The 27,270-nt window shown below is 52.7% G+C and overlaps 1 protein-coding gene across 3 annotated transcripts in view; it reads left to right on the top strand.

Moving 5' to 3' along the window:
• Nucleotides 1-27,270, top strand: part of ZBTB7C (zinc finger and BTB domain containing 7C) — a 314,604-nt gene that overhangs the window by 197,870 nt on the left and 89,464 nt on the right. The window contains exon 1 of one of the 3 annotated variants that reach the window (XM_072952319.1): nt 21,513-21,859. The exons of the other annotated variants lie outside the window; for them this stretch is intronic. The gene's annotated coding sequence lies outside the window, so the exon portion shown is untranslated. Of the gene's footprint in view, nt 1-21,512; nt 21,860-27,270 lie in introns of those variants that run through there. 3 annotated transcript variants of the gene reach the window in all.

Genomic DNA, 27,270 nt, shown 5'->3' with positions numbered 1-27,270 from the left:
GGGAGGAGGGGGAGGGGAGGAGGGAGGAGGAGGGGGAGAGCACTTGGCCTGGACCATACGTAAGTAGGCAGAGGGAAAAGGAAGTTCTAGCTGGTGAGCGTGTGTGTCTGTGTGCGTGTGCGTGTGTATTTGCCTAAAGAGCACAAAGGCCTCCCCCAGAATGGGAGGTGTGGGCCTTCCGCTCCCCTAGGCAGCCCCTCGCTTTGCGGTCCTGTCACCAGTGGCAGTGAGCGGGCATGTGCCCGCCTTGAGCACAGGAGCAAGCCCTTGTGCACAACCCAGGGTGTGATTAACTTAATTATTTCAAAAGCCCCTTTGGTATTTCACGAGGGTCGTGCCCCTGGCTGTGGGCTTGAATACCACTGCAGCAGGTTTCAATAAAATCAATTAATTTAATTTGATTTGGTTTTATGTACTTGGAGCCGGTGCCTCTTGAACTCAGTATGAAAATTATTGCAGAATAAAAATGCATATTAGTATTCAAGCTCCGTGTCCTTGGGCTCTCTTCAGGGAGCCTGCAGTGCTGATCACAGGAGCAAATGCCCCCCGCCTGGCAGGAGCCCCTGCCCTGCTGGTCACCCCTCCAGCTTCGGACGGGGGCTGGGTGGGCTGGCTGTCCTGCTCACTCACTTCGGAGAGACATTTTCTTACCTGGTAGTAAAGTGAATGCCTTTTTCATTTTCTTTCATGAAAGGAACTCAGAGAGGTTTTGATTGGCCTCAGTCATCAGCTTACTGGGGTCTTTTGTTGTGGTTGCTGGGAACCGAATTAATTGGAGGCAGTCTGCTACAGTGGGCTGAACCTCGGCGCTGCCCCCAAAGAGACACATGAACTTGGGCAAGTCCCTTTCCTTCTCTGGGCTTTTGTTTCCGGGTCTATAAGTGAGAGGGCTGGACGCCTGCTTGCAAGGTTCCTTCCAGCTCAGAGTCACATTCCCTGGGACAGCTGGTCTTCCTGCCTCAGGGAGCTGGCCGGGTGCAGCCCCGCCACATTCCTGCTCCTCCAAAGAGGGCTCAGAGCCAGCTCGTGGACTGGTTGACAGGACTGAGCCCTGCACCTTCAAGGAGGAGCAGCTTCTCCCCCACATTCCTACAGGTCAGAGCAAGTATTGCTTTCAAGAAGGGTGGAGAGGTGCAGCCAAGGGGGCCTAGAAAGCATCCTTGTTATTCTGCAGATGAGGGAACCAGTTCCAGGGTCACACAGCCATAGCCGAGGGTGGCAACGACGTTCTGCCACGTTCACAGCCATTGAAAGGGGTGGAGATATTGCTCAGGTCTCATTTTCCAACTGTCCTTCTAGTTCTTTCTCCTGTCAGGATGGGAGAGAGACGACTAAGCTGTCTTTGGGGCCTCCCCCGTCAAGCAGATGCTGACCTCCGTCATTCTGGAGAAACTGCGTCCCCTCTCAAGCCCCGTGGTTGCTCCCTTGATCCTGGTGGGAAAGGGCTGCCCCTCCATCCCTGTTTCAAAGCATCCCCACCAATGCCTGGGATTCCATCCTTAGCAGTTTATTCGTTCTCATGGATGCTAAGGGCACACCTCCTCCCAAAGCCCTTCCTCCTGACTTTGGATTTGGCACTGAGCTTTGATCCCCTTGAGTTAGTGATATTTTTTTCACCTAAGTCTCATCTCTCCAGAGCTCCCACATAGCAGACACTGAGGCAGTTCCTTCCATCCCCCTACCCCATGCCTCCCATTGACTAAGAGGTACCTATTATGTGCTAAGAACTGCCCCAGACGCTCTCCTTACATTACCTCGTTTATTTCCTGCACTGACTCTGCAAAGTGGGCATTACTGTCAGTTTTACTGTTGGGGGACTGCGGTTCAGAAAGGACAGATAACTTGCTCAAGATCACATCGCTGCTAAGTGACAGGGCTGGGATTCAAACCCACATCTCACTCCCAAAACTCTTGAACTCACAACACCCATGAGGTGGGTACTATTATTACCTCCACTTTACAAATGCAACAACTGATGCAGAGAGAAGTGACTCGCCTGAGGCCGCCCAGAAAATAAGTGAGCTGGGCTTCAGCCTAGTTCTGATTATGAGGCTCAGCCCCTGGCCTCCCTGTTGTAACAAGATCTCAAAGTGAACTGGGGTCTTCTGCCTTCTCCAGGTTTCAGGGAGAAGGTGCTGCTGGAGGGAGGGCTAGGGCTGGTGGGAGTGGTGTCTGAGCTTCAGAGACGCCTGCAGCTGGCACTGCCCTCCACCCAGCTGATAGCTGCAGCCCGGCTGGCTGCCTGCCTGGCCCACGTTGGGCCCTGGCACCAAGCCTGGCAAGGGGGTGGGCGGGCAGTGAGGCGATGGGGCAACAGGGGCGGGGGTCCGGCTCTGCGTTCTCCCCTCACGGCCCCTCCCCACCCCCATCCCCTCTCTCGGGTCAGTGCAGTTCCCGCCGGGGCCGGCGCCGGCCTCTCCGGCGTTAACCACGGCGAGGGAGGCGCCGCGGCCTTCAGGGGAGGAGGGCGGGTGATGAGGTCGGGCTGGGGCAGGGTGAGAATGCGGAGGAGAGGCCGGGAGAAATAGGATGGGGCCGCGAAGAGGGGCGCGGAGAAGGCGGGGTAGAGGCCGGGAGGGGGCCGGGGAGGGGAAGGGAGAGGTCGAGGGCGCCAGGATGCCCCAGAGAAGGGCGAGGACCCCCGCGAAGCAGAGGGTGCGGGAATTGCAGAGGGGAGCGGGGCGGGGCGTCCAGGAGGGGCGGGGACGCCCGCGAGGGGCGGGGACCAGGGCAGGACCTGGGCGGGGGCTCTGGGAGGCGGCCCTGGGGTGGCGGGGGCGGAAGGGCGCTGGAGGAGGAAAGGGGCTGCGGGCGGTGAGGCGGCTCTGAGTCCGGAGAGCCTGTGGCCGGGGCGGAGCGGCGGTGGTTGCATCACGTTCTTGGTTCTGTTTTCTCAGGGATCAGGCCAGAGGGGCTGGCGGGGAGGGAAAGGTGGGCGAACCAGTCTGTACCGGCCGGGCAACTCGAGGGGCGTGGGCCGGGCTAACTGGGGTGCTGCCCAACACCCTCTACCCTCCCCACACTCTGGAATTTTTCTGTGTATCCGCACCCCGCCCCCCCGCCCCACCCTTTCTCCTGACTTGCCCTCCCCGCCCTCCCCTCTCTGCGTTGGCTCCTCTGGGGAATCGGCTATCCAAAGGGAGGCACCAAGCGCTTGCCCTCAACGCTCCCACCCCCACCCCTCCTCGAGAATTCAGAGCCTGTGCATGCCCTCTTTTGCCCTGCACCCGCGCTCCCACTCCCCTCCCGTTCCCCTACCCCCAGCCCCCATGAGGCCCCTTCAGGGTCCCCCCTTTTTTCTGGCCCCAGGGACCCAGTGACCACAGGCTTCCAGGCCCCTGCTGGCATGGAGGGAAGACCCAGGCAACCTTAGGGGAATAAGAAGAACCTCCCCTGTCTCTAATGTCTGCATTTTGCCAGAGATTCCTGCAATGGAACAGTGACACCCCCCCCACACACACACACACCCTAGTTACTTTCAAATGGTAACACCCCAAAGGCAAGACACCAGAGTGGGGAGAAGGGTTATTTGGGGGCACTAAAAGTCTTCCAGGGATCCTTCAGATCCCATCATGAAGGCCACCACAGCCCCCCTTAGCCCCTCCGCTGCCCTGCCCCTGTGTGTCCCTGTGGTCAGTTCAACTTCCAGTTCATCCCCAAGGCTGCTAGTTCTTATATTTCCAGGGAGCAACCAGGAACCAAGCCCTGTGGCTAAGGAGAGCTTCAGGGTTGCTGAGCTGGCGTGTTTTGCAAGCTGGGAGCTCTTTGACGGAGATGGCCACTATCCGTACATCAGGCGTGTTGTCTAACAGAGTAAATAACCAGGATCTTTAACAGAGCTGGACCACAGGCGTTCTCAGCCCAGTCCTGGGTTTTTATCGACTGAGGCCCTTGAGACCCCGAGAGGGAAGTGACCTGTCATACAGCTTGTTAGTGGTAGAGCTGGAAGTCCAACCCACCTCCTAGTCCCAGCCCAGTGTGTATTTGTTTTAGGGTAGCTCTGTGTTGGGGACCTAACTTAGCACCTGTGTGGCACAGAATAGATGTTCAGTAAATACTGGTGAGATGAATGAGTGAGCTCTCAGTGAGGAAGCTGGAGAAACACATTTTGGAGAGAAGTTAGAAGACCCCCGGATTCCCCCGGGCTTGGGACCCCAGCTGCTTCTCCCAGAGTGTGCTAGTGACCTGTCTCTCCGGGGTAGTTGGCTAGTGGTGACCACCATTAGGAGCCTGGCATCAGCTCGGGTCACTTCAAGCCCAGTCATTGTGCCTGAGGAGACTGCGGGTCTGGAGGTGGGTCTAAGCATGAACCAAATCGGCAACTCCAGATCAGAGTGATTAATGTTGTGACTCTTTTCCATTCACTGTCCTCAGCCGATATCTGAACAGGTTGCAAAAAACCAAGGCATGTCTGTTCCTGCAGGGGCTCCTGTTACCCTGGGTCCCCGCCAGGCATTGTGTTAGGAGACCATGGCCCACAAATCCAGAACCTCGGAACTGGAGGCCCCCACTCCCAGCTCTGGGCTGCCTAGGGCTTTGTGGGACCTGTGCTTCTCTGGGGTCCTGCCCTGGTACATGGGGCCGGGAAGAGCAAAAGTTGGAGAAATACAAGTCTACTATTATCAGTTTCAATAAAGTATTTGGAGAAGAAATGGGATGAAATGAATGATTAATATTTTTGGTTGTAGTACAAGATCATGAACTCGGACCTTACTGATTTGGAATTTAGGAGAGTTGAGCTTAGCTGTGATGAAATTCACCTTTGCACTGTCTGTGAACACAGAGCTCAGTGAAAAAATTAACAGTTCACACATGATTTAGAGTAGGAAGGATGGTGTATCCGTGTTACTTTCTTGTGATGACAAATTTGGACCAGAAGCAAGCAGGTCAGCTCCATTCACCTTGGTAAGTATTTTATTTACAAACATTTCTCAGGCACCTTCTACATGGCAGGCCCTGTGCTAAGTGTTCTAAAAACGTTAATTATTTTTTGAATCCTTAGAAGAACCCCAGGAGGTAGGAATTATTATTATTCCCATTTTACAGACAAGGAAACTGAGCCTGGTAATTGGGAGACCATCAGGATCTACACCTGGGCAGTCTGGCTCTAGGGTTTGTGCCCTTAACCACCACATGTGCAGGTATTTTATAACAAAGGGGATAGGATGGGGGAAAAAAAAACAGGCCATGACCCCTACCCACTCCACATGCTTCTGATCTATTTGGAAGAGGTAAACACAGGGCTGGTATATAATAGGTGCTCAATAAGTGTATTAATTAGTGAAGCAGTGGTAAGGACACAGACTGAGCTCCTTGAAGGCAAAAGTGGCCTTGAATCTCTCTTGTACCCCCCACCTCCATTCCAGTGCTTGTGCATAACTGGCAGGGAATAACCAGTCAGATGCAGGGGACTGGCCCGTGAGAGGGATGCACCCAAGGCTGCAGGGGTTCCAGGTGGTGTGGACCCGGTGGGGTGACACTCTTCCCCTTGGCCTCTCCTCGCCATCCTCTGCCTTTGGAGTCTACCCTCTCCTGATCCCACCGAGGCAGGGCGAGGGACATGGGGACACTCACTGCACACCCCTCCATGCTGCCAAGTTGGTAATGACAACCGAGCAGCTTGCAGGAGAGGCCCAGGAGCCACGAGAAGGCAGGCCCACCAACAGCCATTTGGAATTCTGCAGCTCTGGTCCCAGAGGGCTCCCTGCAGAGTCACAGATGGGAGGCCTGAAAAGAACCTCCAAGTTCATCGCCCTGCTCCACCTCTCAAGACCCTCATTTTAGAAATGAGAACAGTGAGGAGCTGGAGGGAAGAAGTCCTTGCCTATGGACACAGAGCCCTGTGCGGCAGAGCCAGGGCCGGAAGGAGGAAGCCTGCCTCCGGGTTCAGACCCTGCCCCAAGTGTATGGGCCCGTGGCTCTCGAGAAGCACCGTTCAGACCCACGGTCATCCTGTGGCCTGTTGGGGCCAGAGTTACGAGAAAGCTTGCTGGGACTTGTCTGCCAAACACAGCCCTCCCCAAAGGCAAACCTCCCATGGTTTCTGATGGGTGCCCTTGGCAGCAACTAAAACAAATCCACCAAAGCAAAGGGAAGGGGAAGGCGGGCCGGCGTGGGGAGCTGGTGTTTCCCCTTGGAGGGAGCCTGGGCACACTGAACTTGTCAGCCTGTCAGGTCCAATACCATCTTCTTCCTGCTTGGCACGGGTTTATCTAGCCTGTGTGTTCCTCCTTGGCAACGTCCTCGAAGGGAGAGGATGGGGGTCTGTCCCCAGGGCACTGGAGAAGCTCACCAGGGGCCTGCTCCCCACCTCCCCTCCGGCTCTGGCCCCCTCTCTCCACCCCAGTGACGTCTGTCTGCTGACACTGAGTGGGTTTAGGATTTCTCCTGCAGGATGGAGCCCACACCCTTGGGATCCTGCTACGGGTCTGATTTGGTTTGGGGTCTGCAGGGGGGGCTTTGAGCTGGGAGTTGATGTGTCTGTTTAGGTAGCACTGGATATGTGTCCAGGGCTGTTCTCATTTTACAAATATGGACTCAGGCGATCCACCCAGCCACCTTTACAGATGAGGAAACTGAGGCAGAGAGAGGCTGAAGAACTTGCCAAAGGTCACAGAGGGAGTGATGGCAGGGCCAGGATGCAGTCTGGCTCGAGAATTCACGCTCTCAGCCAGGATTTCAGGCTGCTTTTCTGCTGGGACCACCGGATTCTTGCCATTTTGACAAATGAACTTCAACCAGTCCGGCTCTCAATTTCCTCATCTATAAAATGGGTATAATGATATTAACCCTATATTACCTCCTCAAATAGTAACTGTGAGAAATGTGCAGGGCTCTACAGACAGGAGGGCAGGTCCTCATGTGACCACGTCTCAGCTGAAGCTGATTCATCCTTACTTGTTCATGCTTACTTGTCCCCTGAAGGTCAGTGGGCTTGTGGGGTCAATGATTTCCCAAGGAGAAGGCTGGACCACCTTTGCCCATAGTGACCTTCCCTTGTTCGATCCTAAACCAAACATAGTATCTATATGTTACTGATAAATTTCTATTATTATGGTATTTATATGATTCTTTTGCTATGAATGCTTTGTTTTTTGAAAAGCTCTTCTCAGTGATTACCCCCAGTTTATTATCTCAGGCAAGATGGGGGAGGCAACTGAGGCCCCCCAGGCTCTGCTTGCTTAGATTCGGTGGCTTCTTTGCCCCCTCCCACCTCTTAGAATCCCAGGATGCCGATTCCTGCCCACTAGTTAACTTTTAGGTAAAATTCTGGCCTGTGTTCAGAAGATGCCTTATTCTACCCTGACACTTGAGGCTGGGGAAACCCTCTGAGTGACAGGTAGGGGCAGTGGCTGCCAAACTTCAGCTGGAGAGGCCCCTGAAGGGCCCATCTCCCCGTCCCCATCCTTACTCTCTCCTCTCCAATATCCAACCACACTCCTGCACCCGGAAACAGGAATTTTCTAGCGGGTACTTAAACTTCACGTTAGAGTTTTACATTCTCGGCTGCTTCTAAGAATCTTAGTTTTTCCCAGTCACAGCAAGGAAAGGGGAAAAGGTATGATGGTGGAAACAGGCTTAATGTGAGATCAGAAACTGTTTTAAGGCTTCTGATTCAGTGTTTGGACAGTGCATGGTGTTCTTAAGAATGCATACAGAATTAACTTTGACCAACTCTAACCACTTAAATCTGGGGGCTTCATCAGCCCATGGAAAATAAGAAGTGTTTAAATCGTTACAAGGAGGCAGTGAGAAAATAAAATGATAACCCCTTTTGTACACAGTACTTTTCAAATACTTTCTTTTACAGGTAAGATTTAACTTGATTTTCATGAAGCTCCTACAAGGCAGGATTTACCCATTTTACAGACTGGAAAACTGATGCCTGGAGAAGGAAGCAGCAAGTCCTAGAGAACAAGAAAGCAGAATCCTGTAGGGCTGGCATATTTCCTCCTACTCTTGACTGCTGGGCATCTTGGTACGAAGTCTAGGGCCACGCTGGATTAAGCACACAGGTCTGGCCAGTGTCCATCTCAAGCCTGGCTCCATCTTTGCTCTTACTTGCCCCATGTCTCATTTTTCTTTCTTACTTTTTATGTGTGTTGACCTTGCATTGTGGGCATATTTGTAAGCTGGCTCAAATCCTTCGGAACAAGGATTGTAAATGCCCACATTCCTGCACAGATGTCATTGTTAATCATTTCATAAAGTCTCCCATGGAGGAGATATTTGTCGATTGGCCAATAGCTTCTTTTGTAACCTTGGACGCACCCTATTTCCTTAGGGGTAAAGTGAGGGCGTGGGTTTCTAGGCGCCCTGAGGAGCCTTGGCGCTCTCACAGCCTGAGTGTACATCTATTTCCAACCTTGTTAGAGTCACGCAGCTCAGTGTGAGATAAAGGAAGATCAAAGAATCTGGTTTTTCTAGTGTAGCCATGTTTGCGGCGAACCAGTGGTTCTTAACCTGGGCAGGGGAGCAAAACCTGAAACTTAGGAGCCCCCCCCCCGCCCCCACGGAGATGACCACACTGTACAAATGCTACAGTATCAGGAAGGAACATTGAACATTTCCAAGAAATGAAACCCATGTAACATAGCAAGGAATATTAGAGGTACAGAGAAACCTCACTTCCTTGCTTTCCTCCTTTGTCGGAGACACAGCCAAGAATCTGAAAGGAAAGTGAGACGACTTCGAACCACCAGAAGACGTCACAGAATACGTGCTCTAACACTCATTCCCTGAGGCCCATGTCACTCAGAGGCTTATTTGCTCTTATTTCTGCACAGTTCTAACATATACGTGGGACCACATAGAGCAAATGAGAGTCCTGGGTAGAGTTTTGTATCAGCTTTTTCCAGGAGGCAGCACTGGTTGATGACTGGCACTGCCCCGGAGGGTTTCTCTGGCTTCTGTTCTGCAAACCTTTTCTGATTGTTTAAGCAATTCCCGTGAAGAGACTAGAACCTGAACCTTTAGCAGTGACAGCGTGGCTTGCTTAATCTGAGTACACAGATGCCAGCCAGAGGCACCTGCAGGTAAGGCTTGAGATGAGTTGGAACCGCAGGGATGGGGGGATGGGGCAAGTGCATCATGGGAAAATGCTCACGGGAAAATGGCTAGTGAGGAAACCAGGGTGAAAATCTACCTTTATAATAGCATCGTCAGCCCGTGAAGCTTTCCTCAATGCCTGCATGTTACTTTCAAGGTCAAGAAACGCAAAGTTTTATTCTCTGAAATGAAGGAAAATGCCAGGCACAAGAGGACTGTAGAGGCAGGAGAGTGAGACCTCTGAGAACAGGACAGGGTGGATTCTAGAGACCTCCATGGAAGAAAAGCTGACTTCTGGGCACGGGCTCTAGCCCCAGCCTCCTGGGTGCCGCTCTCCCAGGTCAAGCTCAGCTCCTGTCCTGCCCCAGATTACAGCCCCCAGGACTCTGAGTGTGGAGCGCCACCCCATCCAGAGGAGAGCGTCCGCCTTGCCTGGGTATCCCCCAGGCTCACTGGGTCATTTGTGAGGGGGTCCTCTCCCCCCAGCCAGGGCCTGGGATCCAGCCCAGACGATTTCCTCCTAGCTGTTCAGATGGACTCCTAAGGCTTGGTCATCCCTGCCCTGACCCCTGATAGCTTACTTGGAATGCTGGCTGTGGCTCTGCCCTGAAGGCCTCTCTGACTCTGTGTCCAGCTTTGGCCTCTGGACTTGACAAGACGGGCAGAGTTCTCCCTTCAGGTTTTCCCAGCCATGGCCCTGAGCTGCAGCTGTGACCCTGTCCACCCCCACCCTCCTAGCTCCATCCTAGGGGCTGGCTCTTCATTCTGCTGCCTGCATTTCATGCCTCCCAGGCCCTAGGGCTTCCAGAATTAAGGTCAAAACCCGAGAGAGAAGAGGAGCTAAAAGGGTTGATTTTAATCGAAGGAGCATGCTCCCGCCTTTACCTGAGCCTCAAAAGAACATTTCATGAGGCATTCAGCGTTGGCCTCAAAGACTGTAACCAAATTCCAAAAAGGCATGGGCCACACATCTGCTGTATCCTGGAGCAACTGACTCCGGAGGGATTGTTTCACTTACTGTCGCCAGTGGCCAGTGGTCCTTTTTGGTGGCGCTTTTGAAATTACAGCTCTAGATTTGGGTCATTCATCAATAGCTTGGTACTGCCCGAGAACCCGTGCTACCATCCGTGTTCCCTCCCACCTTCCCTTCTTCCTTTCCCTCCCTCCCTCCTTCTTTTCCTTCCTTTTGACCATGGCAGTGAGCCCCTGGACCTTTTCCATGCCCTACCCATCAAGTGGGCGCCAACAAGAAAGCCAGCCCTTGTTCCTCTGTGCCCTGCATTACCCAGCAAGAGACAGAGCAGCAGAAAGAGCAAGGGTGCAGTCTAGCGCCCCCTCCACTCACTAGCTGACCTCAGGCAGGTTATCTAAACCTCCTTGGACCTCAATACTACTATCTGTAAAATGGACCCACTGATACTCACCTTGGAGGCTTATTCTAAGGATGGAATTAAGAAAATGACTATAAAACCTTTTGTACATTGTCTGACTCAGATGCTCACTAAATGGGAGGTATAGCTACTACTATTATTACTATTTTTTTTTAAAGAACAAATATAGACAATCAGCCTGGATGATTTCAAGTGTATTCACTACACTATCCCTTTAAAGGCAGAGAGAACAGTCAGGCCAAGCTCTTCCAGCTCCAGCCCCTTGTGGAAGGCAGAGATGGGGTTGGTTACTGACCACACAACACGACTGCTCTCAGAGGCTGTGTTGAGCCCCAGCTGCGGGACCCAGCCCGCCTGGCTCCCGGCACCTGCTGTTCCACTTACGGCTGTTTGCTTTGGGGCCAGTGACTTCACATCCCTGGGCCTCCATTTCCTCTTTTGTGAAATAGGAGGTACAGTGCTGCCCAAACCGCCAGGGCCGCTGAGCAGTAAACAAGACAATACTTGTAAAGCACTTAGCGCAGTGCCTGACACCCACTAAGTGCTCAAGAAGGGCTCGCTGTGATGACTGTCAAGTAGGTCCCCTCTTACGCAAGAGATGGCTCTGGGAAAAGCTGTGAAACCGAATCCCGTTTTCCCACTGACTTCATCACTTCACAAAGGCTTTATCTTTGCCTCTGATCATCCTTGGAGGGCAGTGATCTGAACGCCTCAGCACCAGGTATACCAGCTCCTCCCAGCTGTGCCGGCTCCCTGTCACGCAGGGGAAGAGCAGAAAACTGAAGTGGCACAAATAATGACTGTTTACCGTAACTGTTTGCTAAATGTAGATCTGTTCTGGCTATCTGTCTATCAGTAATCCGTCTATCATCTATCAATTATCCGTCTATCTGTCATCTATGAGTCTTCTATCAATCACCTATCTATTTATCTATCATCTATGAATCGTCCATCTACCATCTGTCAATTATCAATTATCTATCACCTATTAATCTTCTATCAATCATCTATTATCTGTTAATCATCAATCTATCATCTGTTAATCATCTATCAATTATCTATCGTATATTAATCTTCTATTAGTCATCTATCACCTATTAATCTTCAATCATCTATTAATCTTCTGTCAATCATCTGTCATTTATCAATCATCTGTCTGAAAAGGACCACCTCTAATTATTTCCTGTCTTTATACCATGCGTAAAAAATCTATACAACTCATACAACAAACAGTTTATATTTCTAGTTGACTTTAAACTTTCATTTTAATTTTATCTTTTGAACTTTGGAGGCAGGGGAGGTTAGGAACCTTTTTGAAAATCTGATGAACACCCTGGGCTGTCTCTCCAGAAAAAGGAGCATGCTCACATACTCAGTGTTACATGTGGTCTAGCTGGAAGTTTAAGGATCCTCTGAAACCCACAGAGACACCCTGTTAAGGGCCTTGCTGAAGCCAGAGCCCAGCTGTCCTTCGGAACAACCCCTGTCCCAGTAGCAGAGGATGGCTGGCTAGGCGTGTGCTCAAGACCCCCCCTACTTGAACTCCCTAGTCTGGCGCGCCAGGCCCCACCCACTGTCTCACTGTGTCTTTTGTCCTACGGCACCCACTGCTCTGGCCAGTCTGGCTGGCCTTTGTCCCTCCCCTGGGCTGTCACCTCACCTTTGTCCCACTGCTTCCCCACCCACTTATCTACATCTAACCTGCAGTTCAGGTATGTAATGACCTCCTCTGAGTGATCAGAAGAGGGTTCACGGAGGGTGTGGAGCTTGAGCAGAGGAGAGGCCCCGGTTTTAGAGGCAGAAAAACAATGAAAAGCACTGAAATGTGCGTTCCTAGAGCAGCTGAAGTCGGAGCTGGCAGGGAGGCTGGGACAGAGAAGGAAGGATGTGCCGGGCTTGGTGTCCCCCCCCCCGTTGGAGGTTGAGAAAGTCCACAGCAGCCAAATGCCCTGGCAGGTGAATAAGGAATCGCTGGGCTCCTGGTCCCCAGCTCAGCATTGACTGTGTACCTTCGGACAGGCCACAGGGCACTTTGGCAATCCAGCCTCAATTCCTTATCTTTAAAATGAGGGGTGAAAACAATAAAACAAAACAAAACAAAATAAAATAGAATAGAATAAAATAAAATGAAATAAAATAAAAGGGGAAAGGGCTGGCGTGGTGATGAGATTGACACCCTTGAACGTTGCAGGTGTCAGCCTAAACGCACAACCTTTCTGGAAAATGCAGTTTCTCATTACACATTAGGAGCCATGAAAATGTTCATACCCTTTTCATCCTTTTTCTCAGAACCTAATCTAAGACAATAATCCAAAATACAGGGGAACTAGTCACAAGGATGTTCATCCTAACATTGTCTGTAATATGGGAAAGCCCCCAGGGTCCAAGAGTAGGGAGGGGCTAAGTGTGTAAAGGTGTGCCTGCCGGCTGGCCTTCTGTGCAGCCGTTAAAAATGGCTGGTGTGGGGAACATGCTTCGGGTGCAGTCCTTCTCCCCCTCCCCGCCCCCAACACACACCTGAAGGACCGAGGTCAGTGACAGTGGCTTCTCACAGCACTGATTCTCAACCGGGGGCCACTCAGCCGCAAGGCCAAACCAACCAGTTACCAAGCACCACTGCTTCCACCACAGCAGCATGCACCCCCTGGGGTGTGTGAGAATGCAGACTTGGGGTTCAGGTTCTGACTCAGTGGGCCTGAGGTGGGGCCCAAGAATGTGCATTGCAACCATCTGTGCAGAGATACTTGCAGAGGCTCAGGAATCCGTGTTCTGAGAAACATCACCACGCTGCCATCGCCACAGCCCGGGCCCTGGCGCCGCGCACACTCCAGGCTGTTGCGCTTTCCTCATCTTCAGTGAGATGTCAAGTCTTTACCGAGGACTCTCCTCGTCCTAGAACTCACTGCTGTGCGAGCCTGCCAGCTCTGCCGCACAGAAGGCTGTTTAGGCTGTTTTGAGATGCCTCAAATGGCATGGACAGCCTCAGACAAGGGACCGCTCTGATATCTTACCCCTGTTGTAAGTAACAGCTCTTACCTTCTGTCTCACTCTGGTTTCTCCTACTCCATTCGAAGTCCAAAAATATTCTGAGCTACCTTATGCAGTTTCCCAGGATTAAAAGTGACTTTTAGAGGTGGTCATTGTGACCTTGGTTCAAATCCCGGCTCTGAGCTGCCGTTCTGTAAAAGAGGATGCTAATGTACAGGCTTCGGAGGATTGTTGCTGAGGATTGAAGGAAATAATGCCTGCAAGGCTCTGGGCACAGTGCTTGCAGCTATTATAATTATGAGTGTTTTCCTGTCCTTGGGGGTTAACAGGGAGTCGTTTCTTTGATGTGGTCCTTGTAGGAGGCCAAGGCCCTTGTTTTGATCTCCATCTCTTTCCCCTGTTCAGCCTACAAGCCTCCCCTTGACCTTAATGAAAACGCCAGCTTCAATGAACGAAGGTCACTGTGCTGACCCTCCAGCCTGGCTGGCTTGTCTGGCTGGCTTGTCTGGCCCTCAGGAAGGGTTGTGGGCTGTCCCAGCCATTCTCAGCACCCCTGGCAATGGCACGCTGCCCAGCACAAGACGAGAGGTGAGACCAGCCTCTGCCTGGGCTCCCTGGAGCAGTTAGGGCAGACACTTTTCTGGAGGGTGTTGGAGCCCCGTTCACTGCTTCATCCAACAGAGAAGGGGCTAGTACCCCTTCCCCATCCAGCAACCTGCCATCCAGCCCGTCCTCCTCACACAGTACAGCCACACGAGCGCCCGTACGTGCACAGCCCTGCCTCACCATCCCCGTTCCTGCCTCCGCCCTTCCCCATCCTGGTCGAACAGCAGCGAAGGGATAAGTAGGCAGCCAGGTTATGCCCAAGGGTACCAACAACCCAGTTGGGTAAGGGAGCCTCACACATTTGCAGGGACCCAGGAAGGAGAGGCCAGCTTTCATCCTGTTCACCAAAGGGAACTTGGGTCAAGGCCAGAGTTTGCAGCTGGTGCAGCTGGGACCTCAGCTCCGCAGGCTGCTTAGACCCAGGGTCCTGTCTTGCAAGGGTCATTTAATATGCTAAGGTAGTTGTTTGTCTAGGTTGAAGTTCTTAGTTTTTTTTTTTTCAGTCTTCTGAGTGTAAATAACCCCTTAAAAAAAAAAAAGTACTTCTAGAAGCATGGAGTTAAGTCCTGACCCCTTTGCAGGTAAGTCTAGGTGACTGTGCTGGGTTTGACGGACAGCACTGGGAGCACTGGGCAAGGAGTCAGGTGGCCGGGGTTTCACGCGGCAGCTTCAGCACTGCGCCCAGAGTGACCTTGGGCAAGTCACCTCCCCACCCTCAACCCTATTTCCTCACTCTCTGTGGGAGTTATAAATCCTGCTCTCCTGGTCCCTAGGGGTGGGGATCAAATAAGGTGAGAGGCTGTAGGAGACAATGAAGAGGTGGTGTCCCTGAGGAAGGGACTAGGGACAGAGACTTGGCCTCACCCAGCTGATTCCATGGTTGATGGTTATCTGTTCATTGTCTTTCCCCTGCTGGAAAGTCAGCTCCATGAGGACGGAGACACATCGATGTGGTCACTTTAGAGCCAAAGCCTAAGTAGTGGGAACCACAGAAAGGCGGTCAGTACTTAACTGTGAATGGAAGGGAGGGAGGGAGGGTGAGATAGGGAGGAAGGAAGGAAGGAAGGAATAAAAGAAGGCAGGCAGGCAGAGAGGAGGGAAGGGAGGAAGGAAGGAGGGAAGTTGCCTCTCTGGCTGGTGGTACTGCCCGCTTTCCCACCGCTGCCCCGTTCGCCAGGTCCTGGCCAAGCCCTCTGCCTCTGGATGCCCAGCCTGCTCTGGGGGTGACAGGCCCAGTCACCCAGAACCCCAGCCGCTCTGCTGAAGTTCCTGGTGCCCTCCCCTCCTCCCTAGCGTGCCTGACTATGTCACTGATGCAACCTGGAAGAAGGGCGAGGCCCTGGCAGCCCTGGGGGCCCTCAGGCTGTGAGCTCACTCGCCCTGTCTATTGTGTGGCTAGCCAGGGCCCCAGCCCTTCCCTGTGCCCAGCCAGGCAAGGTACTTTCCCCTCACTTCCCCAGAAAGAACAATTCCGGTACCCAGGCACCTGGGAGGCTCCCACCCAGGGTCAGGACAAGCTCCAGCTGGTCTCCCAGTACACTTGAGAGGTGGGAGGTGGGCTCGGAGGATCTGGCCCCACCCCCACAGGCCTCGCCTTTTTCTCCAGCATCCACTGGATGGGGCAGCCAAAGGCCAGCCGGTCATGGTCACGGGACTCCACTCATCTCTCAACTCTGTGTGCTTGAAGAAGTGGGGCAGTCTGGGCAAGAAGTCTGGCAAACTGCCAGTTGGTTCTGGATGAGGGGTCTGTCCCTCTAAGACACAGTGGCAGAAAAGTGTGTCGCACTGGCAACCAGCAGATGCGAATACATTTTGTCACCCTGGAAGCTTAGCTTAGATTCAACTGTGGCTCCTTGTCTGTTCTTGACGCTTGATGAACGGCGATGAATTGTTATTTTCCACTGGCATTTTAATATACTTCAATAAAATCTGATCTGACGATCAAAACGATAGAGCCACGTGATTACAAAGCCATGTGTGGAACAGTACACATAGTGGCCTTCAGGGTGGTGAGGACTCAGGTGTCATCAGACAGGATGTAGGGGGCTGCGATGGGAGAGGCTTGGGGCCCCCCTCGAGCACCACCTTCGTGATCCAGCCGGTGGAGTTTTCTCTCCATTTTCCTCAAAATGTAATTAAACATTTATTGAGCACCTAAGACGTGCAAAGCGGGATGTCGTGAAGCCTGTGTTTAGTGCAGTGTGGACTGCTCCCCCCAGTGAGAGAGAGAGAGAGAGAGAGAGAGGAGGGGGCCCTGAGGGGAGACCAGGGCCCTGCACTGCTGTCAGGCTGGGGTCATTCCCTGACTAGTGTGGTGGGATTAAGGGTCACAGATTTTCTCTATTATGGAAGAATTGTATATGATTTTTTCTTCTTTTTTAATTTTAATTTTTTGGGGGGGAGGTAATTTGATTTACTTATTTATTTAATGTTTTTAATGGAGGGACTGGGGATTGAACCCAGGGCCTTGGGCATGCTAAGCACCCACTCTACCACTGAGCTATAGCCTCCCTGGTTTTTCATATATATCAGTATTCTCTTTAAAATTATCTATTCATATACATGCATTTTAAAAAGAATATTATTCTCATGAGAGTTTTTCATCGCTGATTTCAAAGATCTCCATTCTGCCACTCACTCACGTTTTAATCTAGGTCTCAGTTTCCTCATCTGCAAAGTGGGCCTCAGGGTGGTTGTGAAGGCCAAGCAGGATAGTGGGTTGAGAAGCCACTGAAAACACCACATGTACAGACGTTGACCTCATTGGATGGAGGCTGGGCCCTCAGACTCGATACATCAGAGGACCACGGCCATTGGGGTGGAAATCTCTAGAGAAGAGCAGCTCTGACTGGGCCTCATGCTGGTTCTCTCCAAGGTCCTAAGTGCTTGCTCTGGACCCGCCTGTTGCCACACTTGCGTGGCAGCCTGTGCAGTGGGGGTGGTGGGTGGTCAGAGCCACAGGAATACTTCAGTCTTCACCAGCTGATTGGCCTCAAAAATCAGCAGGGCCGACAACAGAGGTAAAATCTTCTCGAAGCCCTGTCAAGTGATGATGGCCAGGATTCTCTTGTTTGTTTATTGGCACCTGCACAATTTCAGAGGATGAAGGCCAACCTGGCTGCAGGGCGTCAGACCTGGTGGGGCTCCTGGTTGTCATCTCATCCGTAGTCCCCCTTTACAGAGGATGAAGATGAGGATGTGGGAGGGCACGTGACACCCCCAGGAGCACTCACCCTGCCAGTGGCCGAGCCAGGACTAGATCCAGTCCCCCTGTCTCCTGGATCTAGGGTTTTTTCTACAAAGCTTTGTTCCCCACATATTTGCCAGGAATCTACAGTGTACCAGGTACACACAGTGGAAAAGACACACAGGGTCTTGGCCCATGAGCAGCCTCTGTTCCAGTGGGAGGGATGGTCAAAAAATAATTCAACGTATGCATGCAGTTAAATAAGAGTATGCAAGCTGCATGAGTGCTCTGACCAAGGGTCAGAAATAGATTATGGGGGAGGGTTCCTAATTTATCTGCGGTAGTCAAGGAAGCCTTCTCGGAGGAGGTGACACTTCTTCAAGACCTGAGGTGGGGGAGGGCATGTCAGGCTAAGGGAAGTCCCACATCAGGAAGGCAAAGGAACTGAGTGTGTCTGACTGGAGGATGGGGGCGGTGGGAGGCAGCGGTGAGTTTGGAGAAAGAAATAAGGATTTCGCCGTGCCTCGTGGGTCATGGTGAGCAGTTTGGACTGCATGTTAAGTGCCCGGCGACACGACCAATGCATGTTTCAAGATTACCTGGGCAGCTGCATGGCACCAGTTCGAAGGGACAGAGCAGAAATAGGAGCAGGGGGCCAGTGAGGAGGTCCTGCAGAAGTCAAGGTGAGGGGGTGGTGGCTCAGCCTAGGGCAGTGGTGGAGGAGGAGGCAGAAAGAGGGGGAGATTTGAGATCTGCTTTGGGATCTGAGTCTTATGGATGGATTGGCTGGAGCAGGGTGTGGGGCAGGAAGGAGGGGGAGGGAGCAAGGGTGACTCTGAGTTTCCAGCTTGAGTAACCCTCAACCCCAGTGCCATGTGCGTTCTTTAGAGAAGACTCGCTCTAGCACTTCACCAGTCTCACCTCCATCTCAGCCTCTTTCTGGCTGTTCCAGCCTCTCAGTTCAGTAAGTCATGATTCTGCCTACTCAGCCAGTGAAGAAACTGAGGCACACACCAGCAAAGCAAACTGCTCCTTAGGGAACCAGCCATGGAAACTAGACAAAGAGCTGGAGCCGAACCCTGGGGGCAGCCTCTGGGCAGCAGAGTCCTAAAGACCCAGGACTAAAGAGCCTAAAGAGCCTGAAGACCTGATGTTCAGTGTTACGATTTATCAAGCTGTGTGACCTTGAACAAGTGGCAAGACCTCTCTGAGCCCCAGTTCCCTCATCAGTAAAATGGAGATGGTAAAAGGATCTACCTCATAGTGTGGCTGCAAGGGATTAAATGGGGGGGGTAGGGTAGAGCCTCAATAGATGTTCGTGATTACTATTTTCGGATCACATGGCCCATCTCTGTATCCCCCTCTCTATACATGCACATATAGACAGTCTGTAATTCTGGCTGTGTGCGCGCTCGAACAGGAGCCGTCTGTGAGCCTAGGTCACTGCTGATGACCAGACACCACCAAAGTTTCAAGTTAATGGTAGCAGATTTGCTCCCTGGCTTCTGTTCTGCCTTCTGAGCCACTGCCTGGTGGTTGGGGCAGGAGCTTTCATCCTCCTGGAACAAGAGTGCGTTGTGGGTTTGGAGGCAGATGTGGAAGGCAAGGCGTCTGTAAGCCAGCCTGTTTCCAAGTGTTCTGACCGACCTGACCCAGGAAGGGGGTGGGGCGGGAAGGAGGGGGAGAGGGGAGGGGAGTAAGAGGGAGGGGCCAACGATGGCGGCCTAGGAAGGAACCACCTCCCAAAAAGAAATGCACAGTGACAGATCGAGAGTCTGGCCCGCCCCGAGCCCCTTCTGTGTGGCTTTGGGAGCCTCCCCAGCCCCCCTCCCCCACCCTCCAAGACTCCTGTGTTTCTGTTCCCAGGAAGCAGCCGGCATAGGGGCTGAGAACAGGGAGTCTCAGCTGAAGGGCAGTGGGGCCGGGCTCCCCATTTTCTGCCCAGAGCCCTTCCGAAGGGCGTGTCTCCATAAGGCGCGCACACAGTGATTAAGGGGGAGGGAGGAATGACATCCACTGTCCACTGCGGTACCCAGCCGGCGGGCTGGACCATGGCCAGCTCTCCCCCGGGCTCTTGGCTGCAGTATCGACAGTCCTGGCACCACCCGCTGCCCTACTCAGACACTCCTTCAGGTCCAGGGGCCGGAGCCCTGCTACGAGGGGCCGCCTAGGGGCAGGCTGGGCTGGACACCGCATCTCTTCCCCACCCCTCCCTGCAGCCTCCCTCCTCCACCACCCCCTCTGCCCACATCCAGCTCCAGCTGGATTTGAAAGAGGTGCTCCAGTCCTCCCTCCCTCCCTCCAAAGCAGGCCCTGCCCTGTACTCTCTCCTTTCAGTTGGAAGCTGTATCCATAAACTGGTCCAACCTCGAAGACCCTAACCCAATGCTTTATCCACTGGGAGACCCCTCTAAGGCCAGGTCCCACCCCAACTCCGGTCTTCACTTCCCCCACCTGACATGCCCTCCTGCTCACAGCAACACAGACTTCCAGGCCTGCCCAGACCACTTCCAGAGCCCGCTCCACATGAGTCCTCTCTTCATGACTGCCCCTCGGCTCCGTGTCTGCTCCGAGGATCTGCGCCCTTAATGGATGCCACACAGGGCTCCATGTTCCCTGCCCCATGCTGAACAGCCCTGTGCTTTAACTCCCCACAAGACATGAGGCTCCGAGGGCAGCACCCCACTGCACCCACCCCACCTCCACCCAGGCTGTTGCGGCAAACCTCAACTTACGGGTGCACAACAAACACTTCTGGATTGACACTGATTCCAACCGGGTCATGCGTTGGCACCTTTACCTCCCGGGTCTGGGAGTGGAGTGTGGAGTCACACTTGATTGGATATTTAATTAGCGCCTTTGTGGACAAAGGGATTTGACTTTTCATTCTTTGGCTTGGGTGTTCCGGGAGTACATGGTTTTTGATAAAAAGCTATGGAGTCATCCAATCTTGGAAACTGTCCACCTGCCCTGATTAAGCACCTTCCCTTCTGACCTTCAGTGCCTGATTCTCTGATTTAGCACCCCCTCTCCACCCCAAGTCACCCCTCCCTGGCTCTGAGCCTCTCTGTCCCCATGTGCTGCCAACCGCCACCCTCCCACCAGAGCAAGAAGGGTCTGACAGACTCATTCCAGCCCCCTGGGGAGACTCCTGCCCCCGACCCATGGCTATTTATGGTTTTAGAACCATAGAGAGAGAGACCCTTCCTGCCTTCCAGGAGCAATTTTGCCTGCCCTTGCCCCGGCACAGGCTTTCTGCAGGGCGTGTCCCACAAAGAAATGAATCATTAACACTGGGATTTCAGGCAGGGGGCACCTGTTGGAGAAGATATTAAGTCTGAACTGTCTTCCTGGGATTCTGCAAACCTCAGCCCCATCCTTGGCGTTCATAGATGAACGGACCTTTGGGATTCACCTCTGGCTTTGGGGTGCCTTAAGGCTTGTGACCTGCCTCTGAAGAGTGGCAAAGGTCGTGGAGGGCCAGGCCTCTCATTGGTCGCCTTTGTCTTGTGCTGATTCTCCACCGCACACCAGGCAGTGGGTCACCAGGGAGGAAGGATTCCCCTGGCTCCTCCCCCATTTCTGAGAACAGCCAATCTAGGTACCAAGGAGTTAAGGAAGGTTCCCCTCAGATGAAGGACAGTTCCTGAGGAAGAGGGCTGACAGTAGCAGGAGCCTCTCAGCTGGCAGTTTTCAAAAAGAGTGTGGGGTGTGGTTTTAAGGAACAGCTTGGAAGAGGGCGCTCCCGCCACACCTCTTGGATTGGTGGTTGGCTCACCCCAAACGTGGACTATTGGGTCTCTGGTTGGCATTTCTGAGTCAGTCTCAGAACGGAGACAAAGCCAAGGAGAGCCTGGTGATACTGTGTTTGTTGTTGGAGAGGAGTGTCAGTGGGTGCCCCCACCTCAGACCTCTTGACTCCCTCTGGGCCGAGTTCCCCTGGGCAACCCCACGGAGGGAGCCACAGTTCCGTGCTTGCTTCCTGCACTTCCTTCTTTTTTATTTGCCACTTGAAGGCTTGCTGTGCGGTGTTTTATTTAGTAAGTTACACTCACGACCCTTTAAGGAGAAAACATATAATTCTAGTAATTTTATTGGGCTCAGGTTTCAGGCAAATGGAAATAAAATTGCCTCTAAAAATAAAAGGCACACAGAATTGAAGAAAATAAAACAATAACAATGAAAAGCCGATCCTGATTTGAGATAAGTGGTGAGGCATTTTGTGAAATATTAGAGGAAAAAATAAACAAACGGAGAGACCCGGGAGAAGAGCAGGAGGAGAACTCCCGCAGCCACCCTTGCTTTCGTTTCTGCTTCACCTTTAGGAAAGGGCTCACTGCCTGTTATAAAGTGAGGCGTAAAGCACGACTGGTGAAATTGGTCCTTGTCCCGCGCTTAACAGTACAGGTGGACGAAAGGGGCTGCCTGCCAAATACTTCTGGTTGGAGGGAGGGGTGGGAGTGCTCTCTCAAAACCACTCCTGGAATGGCTTAACTCGCCCAGCACGAATCAATGACAACCTCTCGCCGGCTGCGGCAGGCTCCCCTGAGCAGCGCTGCCGCGTGGATTCTCAGCCAGGGACCCTGGCGGCGCTCAGGACACGGCCCGGCCACGAGCGCGGCGTCCCCGGGGCGGCCAGGTGGGTCTGCGGCGGCCTCGGCCGGAGCGGGCTGGGATGCGCGCGGGGCCTCGGGCGGCCGGCAGCCCGCGGAGGTGGGTTGGGGAGGAGGCCCCTCCGGCTGCGGGCGGCTGCGTCCCCTCTCCCGGCGCTGCGGGCGCTCGCGCTCGGCGTGGCGGGGACCGCTGGCTCGGGTGGCACTCGTCGAGCGTGAGCGGCGGCGTTTGCAAGGAATATCAGAGCCGCGCCTGGGCTGGAGCGGCGCGTACTGGGGAAAGCGGGACGGGGGCCCCGCGCTCACATAGGGGCGCGCAGCAGCGTATCCCCAGCGACACGCAGGAAAGAATGGGGGACTCGGGATGCAGCAAGTCTGCTCCTTTCTCAGCGCCCGCAGTCCTCGCGGCGGGTTTTGGGTTGGAGGAGAGGGAAGAGTGCGAGGGGCACTCGGGGTGGTGGCTGCCGATAGACATTGTTAGTTTCAAAACCTTCCCCCAACACCCCCTCCCCCTAGTATCAGATGCAAAACTTTGAGGGTGGGGGAGCCAAAAGCCAAGGCAACTCCTGGCAGAAGTCAGATCAGGGGCGAGGATAAAAGAGGGGATTGGCAGAAGTCGCTGGGCGAGCGGGAGGGAGTCCCGTCGCGTCCCTGGGCTGAACCGCCGGCAGAGCTGGCTGTGCGGGGACCCTTCCCTGCGCCTCGACCTGGGCGTGGGTGGGCGGTCGCGCCAAGCCGGGGGGTCCCGGAGCTCCCGAGGCGGCCCGCCGGCTTGGGGTGGGACGGGCCGGCTCCGTGCGTCCGCACCCCTGTCGCCCTCTCGAGCGAGCCCCGGGTGCCCTGCAGCCGGGCGGGCGCAGTGGCTGCGGGCTGGGCTAGGAGGGACTCTGGGAAGAACTCGCGCCCCCTTACACACCCCGCGCGGATCATCGAGTGCAGGTGGGGAGGCCTCCGAGGGTCGCCGGGCTTCGGTCGTCAGGTTTCTGGCTTCGGCTGTGGGCGGTGGGCCCGGGACCGCTGCCTTCTTTCTTTTAACCCCTGGCACTGGGCTCTGCACAGGGGGCAGCCCCGTTCTCGCGATTCATTGGCGGACTGGCGGGGTACCCCTTCCAATCTCTCCAAGTGCAGAAATATGAAAATGTGAAGGAAGTGGCTGAAACAATCAGGCGGTTTTCTCCAGAGTCGATAGGGGATTTTGTGGAAGGGGAGGGGGAGGGAGGGTGAAGGCCCTGCCAGGTTCAAGTTTCAGCTCCACTCCTTCACCCAGTTAAGGCCTGCGGATTAGAAGGGTTCAGGAACCTTCTCTGGATAGATCTCCAGGAAGAGAAAGTAGCTGATACCACCCTCTCCCCTTAAGGCCCAACCTGGGCTGGAAGGGAGAAGGAACCTACCCTCTTAAAAGATGGCTGGGGTCAGCCTGTGCTCTGGCTTCTGCACATGGTGTTTGGTGCTGCTTCCTAAGTTCCTCTAAACAACTGCACTAAGGACCACGCACGGGCAGCCACCACCGTCCTCATCACCCCCTTCTCACAGGTGGGGGACTGAGACCCCAGGTGAGTCCTGTGCTCCTCACCGGCACGGGTTCCGGAACTTGATGAAACTGATAGATTTGGATCCCACCAAGCACCTTCTAAGACCTGCTGGGAGATGCAGAAAAGGATGCAGACCTGGGCCACCGCCAAGGGGCATCCGGTGCAGATAGATGAGGCTTGTACAGAATAAGCAAAGGCTAGATAGTGAGTCAAACGTCCTCAACAGACTGCTGGGGGAGCCACTTTGGGATCTGAGAAGAGGCACATTGGCAGCCAGAGGTCAAGAAAGGCTTAAAATAAGAGGAGGCATTGGGCCAGGACCCTGAAGGAGGAAGATGGAAAGTGTGAAGTTCTGGAGATCACAGAACTCGAGGCTTATCCTGCCACGTCAGCACTGGGAGATAAACCAGAGAGGTCCGGGCAGGGAGGAGAGGGATGGGACATCCAGAGACCATCTACCATGTGCCAGGTGCTGTGCTTGGCACACATCATCTCCTGTAACCCACACAACCCATCAGATATGAACCATTAGCTCCGCTTTGCAAGTGAGAAAATTGAGGCTCAAAGGGGTTCAGTAAGCTGCCCAGCTACTTAGTGACAGAGCCAGGGATCAAAGCTACCTGTTTTACCACCATCTTTTAGAATCTTACACTTTAGTTGGGGAGACAGGAATCCATCACTCTAGTATAATTATTGTACGACACAAAATAGTATGTGTTACATCCAATGTTAATGTTCTTGAACTTCAGTTTCTTTCAATCAGTCAATCATTTATTCGATAACTACTGTATTGTCTTACGTGTGATTCTAAGCACCATGCTAAGGGCTGGGCACACATTAGTAAATGACTCCGACCTGGGCCCTGGCCTCTGTCAACATGAATGTACATCTTTCAGTGGGTATTGAGTGGCTGAAATGAGACGCTATGTGGGAAGGTGCTGCAGAAGCATGGCCATGAGGCAGGAGAAGCAGCAGGAGGCCTGGGGGAAGAAGAGGGGTGGGCAGTGGGAGTATGGGCTCCCCTGTGCTGCAGTCATGAGGACTGGGGCCGGCTCACGGAGACATTGTGGAGTGCACACAGTTCCCCATGATGCTGTCTGAGCCCCTGCTGTTCAGATGATCAGTCTGCCATCATGGGTTCCAAGATGAGCCTTTAGTGTTGGCGTGTCCCAGCTGGAGATGACAAGAGCCCTGTGCAGCCTCCCGGAGACTGGCACCTCTCTGCAGCCATGCCAGCCGGGCTGAGAGCTGCCCCAGAGCATCACATCCCCACCCACAATGTGTCAGCCTCGTTCCCAGTGACTGGGATGGGCTGGAGCTGGAGCTCCAAGGCCCTCATCCTAGCGCTGGGGAAGTTTGTCCATGTTCACAGGACTTGGTAGCAAAGTCAGTAGACCCCAGGTCTCCCGGCTGTCCATAGCAGCTCACACCTGCCAGCCAGGGTGTTTGACGACTCAACTGAAAAGATCGTGCTCCATCTGCTATGTCTCCGCTCACCATGCCATTTCCCCATGCTCCTGTCCATCTCCGTTTTAGCTGACCTGACATATCTGTCCTCATAAAATGGTGTCAGATGGATCTTTGAGACAGGGTGTTCATAAATATTCCGGGACATTTGGCCTGTTAACTCTCCTTCCATCTTGAATAGTGTCATAGGTGTAAGATAACTACCTCTAAAATTAACTCTCACTTTGGTGAGGAAGGTGAACTGATAAATCTTGCCTTGAAGCTAAGCCCATCAAAGAGATGCTCTGGGGCCTTCCTTCTTCGCAACTGACACCAGCTCTTCCAGGGAGAATGGTTTTCCTCTTCCTTTCTTCTTCTTTTTTTTAAAGTGTCTTGGATTTGAGGTCACAAGATCATACTGCATTCGTTTAGATGTCACTCTGCCAGAATAAAGGCATTTTTCTCCTAATATTGAGATGATCAGCCTGATAGGAGCGGCGAGCCCCTGCCTGGCTGCCCCATGTTTACAGTCATTGCACAGGTGTATAATTGCATGGGGATGTCTGTTTGCTCAGCGCCCTGCTCAGCCGTGCAGCCCTACAGGTTGGGCCAGGGAGAGAGCTGTTCAGTTTATTTTCCTTTGGCTGGGAACTGCAGAGATGAATAGAGGGAGGGGAATCTGGGTTGAGAGATTGTTGCCAAGAGCAATTTGGAGTCTCCTTCATATTAGTCAGAGATTGTGTTTTTTCCTTTCTAAAGCTGCCCGCCTCACCGTAACTTCCACGAAGGATTTTTCCCCCATCTTTGTGTGCGCATGCGCTTGTTAGTTTTTGTTTTGATTTTTAACTTGCCAACTTCTCGTGACTTAGCAAAAAAAAAAAAAAAAACTTGGGAGAATGGAGTGATGAAATGAGTCATTTGTACCATACATTCTGCATGTGATTGCTTAATAAATTTGAATACTGATAGACCCTGAGGTACCATGATGGAATGAGATGAGTAATTCCTTTGAAGGGAGAGTTTATCTTCAGAGGATGACTTTCAAAATTGCAGCATAATTGAACTTTCCCTATGTCCATCTCGAGCCTGTGTTTAGAAAAAGAGGAATGTGTGCTCTCCTCTGCCTCACTCACTTTTGTTATTTTTGGAAGGCCCCTCCATTGGGGCCTTGCTTGGAAAGGGACCAGCCAGATGGGCCTCCTTCCCTCACCTCATCACCCCTGCACCCCCTCCACCTGCAGGATCCAGCATGTAAGAAGGAAGCTTCCCCCAGGGTAAGAGCTCTTCCCCAGTGGTGGCCCGGCTTGGGTCACGTGGGGTGCAGAATGGGAAAGCTGGCACGACCAAAGCCTGCCCCTCCTGAGCCAGGAAACTGGGGCGGGATGTTCTTCATCGGTCAAGAAGTGAGTTCATCCTCTGAACGAATTGAGTAGAGCGACACCGAGACACTGAGCTGGAAAAATGGCCTAATGATAGAGTGGCTTTTTCAAATTAGATACAAACCAGAAGCAAATGTCCACGTGACCTTCCCAAATGCTATCATCGACCTGAACTTGGCCTTCAGGAAAACTCTGCCTTGCCTGCATACACATATGTGCACACACACACACAATCAGAGCTCTGGCTTTTTTGGACTGTGGATTCTGGCTGATAATTCTGTTAAGTTGTTTCCGGAGATAACTGGTCAATCCACTTGTTTTCGTGAATCTACTGGCAAAGGGAGGTGACAGTGACCAAGGTTCCTGTTGTTACCTGCCTTCTTTTGATCCCTGAGGAAGTGTAGAAAAGGATGAACTTTTCTAAGGTTTTTTTTTAATAATATCTTTATTGAGATGTAACTCATATACCATACAATTCACCCATTTATTGATTTATTTATGTAACTGAAGTATAGTCAGTTACAATGTGTCAACTTCTGGTGTACAGCACAATGTCCCAGCCAAGCATATGTATTACATATATTCATTTTCATATTCTTTTTCATTAAACAATTCGCCCATTTAAAGTGTACAAATCAGTGATTTTTAGTGTATTTGTAAAGCTATGTCACCCTAACCACCATCAATTTTAGAATATTTTACATCACACCAAAAAGGACCCGGTAACCGTTAGCAGTCGCTTCCCTTTTCACCCCAACTTCCCAGTCTCAGGTCACCAATAATCTACCTTCTCTCTATATATAGATTTGCCTGTTCTGGACATTTCCTATCAATGGAACTACAGACGACGTGGCTTTCTGTGACTGACTTCTTTCACTTCACATAATGTTTTCAAGGTTCATCCACACTGTAGCATGCGTCAGTACTTCATTTCTTTCATTGCTGAGTAATGTTCCCTGTGTGGATATATTGCATTTTATTTATCCATTCATCACTTGATGGCTAGCTGGGTTGTTCCCCTGTTTGGCTCTTGTAAATTATACCCTGAACATTTGTGTGTAAGTCTTCCTGTGGCCGTAG

Source organism: Vicugna pacos, chromosome 30 (assembly GCF_048564905.1).
Source record: "Vicugna pacos chromosome 30, VicPac4, whole genome shotgun sequence".
NCBI lineage: Eukaryota > Metazoa > Chordata > Mammalia > Artiodactyla > Camelidae > Vicugna > Vicugna pacos.
The sequence above is the reverse complement of the archived record's forward strand: the minus strand, read 5'-3'. Positions and strand labels throughout refer to the sequence as shown.